Source organism: Myodes glareolus, chromosome 1 (genome assembly GCF_982192425.1).
Source record: "Myodes glareolus chromosome 1, mMyoGla1.1, whole genome shotgun sequence".
Classification (NCBI taxonomy): Eukaryota; Metazoa; Chordata; class Mammalia; order Rodentia; family Cricetidae; genus Myodes; species Myodes glareolus.
Window position 1 is genome coordinate 117,355,283 of NC_142026.1, and position 3,475 is coordinate 117,358,757.

At 42.6% G+C, this 3,475-nt stretch overlaps 1 long non-coding RNA gene across 1 annotated transcript; it reads left to right on the top strand.

Annotated features, from left to right (window-relative positions):
- Positions 1-1,628: 1,628 nt before the first annotated feature.
- On the top strand, positions 1,629-3,181 carry LOC146895822 (uncharacterized). Its single transcript, XR_015005213.2, has 2 exons — positions 1,629-1,733; positions 2,604-3,181. It is a non-coding gene; the product is annotated as an uncharacterized LOC146895822 (long non-coding RNA).
- The last annotated feature ends 294 nt before the right edge of the window (positions 3,182-3,475 follow it).

Here is a 3,475-nt window from a genome sequence, read left to right on the forward strand (position 1 = left end):
TATGTACGGACACAGGATCACTGAAAAGAACTCAAAAGTTTTGGTTAGTTCAGTCAGCTAGCTCACTTCCAGCATCCCTCCGTCACCACCCACCCCAGGATAACAGGAGGGCTGCCACACCACAGGCATTTAGGCACCTTAGGCCTCTGAACTCAGGTCTTGAAGCTTCCTTGGCCAGTGCTTCAACTGCCCTGCCGTCTTCTCAGTCTACCTGCCATCCCATTTGCAAGTACTTATGATCACCTTTATTTTACAAGGAAAGAAAACAAAGTTCAGAGAGATTGTGGTTTACCCCCCTGCTTATGCCATTTGTCACGATGACATCAACACTCAAATCCGAGATTTCTCACCCCATGCTTGCTCTTTTTTTTTTTTTAATGGCACTTTCTCAGATTTATTGCGACCCTGACACACTGGAGAGTTGGGTACCCCTCCCCACAGCCACCCACCACCATGGCAATGTTTCTTAAGTCCCAGTCTGCATCCCAGAATGCCTGGGTATAGGAGAATGCCATGTGTACACCAATTTCCTTAAAACTATCAAGTAAACAGCGATGAGACACAAAACTGAGAGTTAGTTGGAGTTCTTTAATTGGGACTCTATTTTCGTGTCCAGTTAATTTTTCTTCAGTAGGTAAATAATACATCATTTTAGAGGATTGCAAGAACATTCTCCTCTTAAGTGGCACTTAGGATTTACAAGGGGCTGGGGAATGGCTTTTGAGTCTGGTAATTGTTTTTATGTGTATCCACTTCCTGTTGCTCCAGGAACTCGGAGAAATACTTTGTTCCCTTGAGAAATTACTTCAGATCTTTGCATTGCTAAGACACCACATATATGCAGGGTTTCACCTATTTAACATAATAATTCCATGGAAACGAGAACAAAGCCGTAGGAGATTTCATTAAAGCTTAGCTTCATTCCTAGCTTCACGGGCTAGGAAATGACCCGAAAGATCACCTCCTCCAGCCCCTGCTTCTAGTGTGTGTGTGATGTGTAAATAATTAAAAAAAAAAAAAAAAGAATGTTTCCACCATTCCCGACACTCTGCAATCTTCCTTGGTAAGCTGAATCTCTGTGAGACTGTACTGGTTAGCTCGGAATGCATCCTTCTACCCCAGCTAACTCAGGTTTTCACACCCCATTTAATAACTTCCCTATTAGCTGTCTTGCTGCTGTGACAGAGTACCCTGGTTAAAGCAACTTACAGAAGGAAGGGTTTCTCTGGTGTACAGTTCCAGGGTAAGGTCCACATGGTCATGGTGATAGGAGGTTGAAAAGGTCACATTGCATCCCAGTCAGGAAGCAGAGAATGATTGATGTTGTTGTCCAGTTGCCTTTCTCTAGAACTCAGACCTCGAAATGATGCTGCCCACCATTAACGTAGGTCTTCCGACTTCAGTTAATTAGTCCCATCTAGATGATCCCCCAGAAGCAAGTCCAAAGGCCAACCTGGTCCATATAATTCCTTACAGGGCATGCTCAGAGTTGAGTTTCCTAGATGGTTCTAGATCTTATGAAGCTGATTGGTACGGGAGAATTGTCTGTATTCTGTCAATCATGTTTTAAATAAACGCTGACTGGTCAGGCAGGAGGTGTAGGCGGGGAAACCAGACAGGAAGTGGAAATGATGCAAGGAGAGCAGGAGAATTCTGGGGAGGAGGAAGTTGATTCTTCCCACTCCTGCCCAGATCACTGAAGCCGCAGGATGTGAGCTGCCCCACTGAAAAAGGTACTGAGCCACATGGCTAACATAGACCAGAAAAATGGGTTAATCAAGATGTGAGAATTAGCCAGTAAGAAGCCTGACCTAATGGACCAATCAGCTTTATAACTTACGGAGTCCTGTGTGTGATTTTTTTCTGGGACTAAACAGCTGGGGGGCCAGACAGGACAGAAACACAAACAAGCAGGCCCAGCCTTTTCATGTTACAGCTGATCATCGATATTAACCATCACATCCTCAGTTTAGCTCTCTGCATCCTGTCTCCGGTAGCGACAGGATGGCCAGTCACCTCTGTGTAGAGGTGATGTGTAGATTCAATTCATGTACAATGTCAGCTTTTAAGTCATCCACGTAACCTCATGGAAAAACAAAACAAAACAAAAAAACTACTTTCTTTCCTAGGTCCATTTCTCCATTAATATCTACTTCAATGGATTTTGTTTTGGGGAATTTTGTCTCTAGTCTGTTCTTCCTTAAGTTATATGAAGTTCAAGATTATGCGTGATCATCAGTTGGTCTGAATATTGTCAGGCCATGTTTCCTCTGTGTGTGTGTGTGTGTGTGTGTGTGTGTGTGTGTGTGTGTGTGTAAAAGAGAGAGAGAGAGAGAATAATATTAGTATGAACCTAAAAGATAAACTTTTTATTATTTTGTCCCCAAATTTTATTTGGAAATGACCATATCTAGTATTTTAGGGTCCACGTTTTACTTGTTCTTCTAGAGAGGGCAGAAGCTATTAAAAGGTCCATAGAATACTGGTTTTTCTTATTTGAACATATTCATTAAGTACCTAATATGTGCCAGGTATTGCTCGAGGAATTGACAATGTGCACGAACGAAATGAGTATCTTTGCTTTCTTCTATCTTACATGCCAGATATCATGTATGTGTTGGCTGTTTTTTGTCAACTTGAAACAACTAGAGTCACCTGGGAAGAGGAACCCACAAATGAAGACTTGGTCGTGTCAGACTGACCCGCACCCATATCTGTGGGGCATCTTCTTGTTTATGCTTGATATGGGAGCACTGTAGTCAGTACCACCCCTGGAACGGGAGATGACAGCCCGGATGAGAAGTCCAAGCTATGGAGAGTCAGCTCGTAGGCAGCTTTCCTCTACGATTTCTCATTCAGTTGCTCTCTCTAGGTCTCTGCCCTGAGCAGCAGCCCTGACTTCCTGCAGCTATGGACCATTTCCAGCAAGACTTAAAATCTTCCCTTTCCTTCCCCAAGCTGGTTTTGACCAGGGTTTTATCACACTGATGAAGAAGCAAATTCAATTATTTGTATCTTTATGTGTATGTATATGTTACTTGTTCTGTATCTGTACCGTCAATGTAATTCAGAAAGGACTTCACCCTCAAATCCCCACACACTGGGAAGGGATCACAGGCAGTGGGGAAACCTAGCACTTGGTTCAGACTGAAATAAAACTAATAATATGTATTCATATGCACTTTGTGGCTCCGCATGATGTTGTTTTTTCTTTGTGTGATATTGTTCCTGTAGCAAAGGGGTTCTGCACCCCATACAAATCACTTACAATTAGGCATTTGTGATGAATGAATTGGGAATTGTCTATGCACCATATCAATCCCTATGGTATATGGACGTGTTTATGCATATTTAGACATTCATTCTTACATATGCAGTGAACTCAGAATGGAAGCTTTTTGTCAAACATGCATTTATAGTGTACTCATTCTCTTCAGAACTTGGTGGTAGTGTCTTTACCCAGCAAGAGGAATGA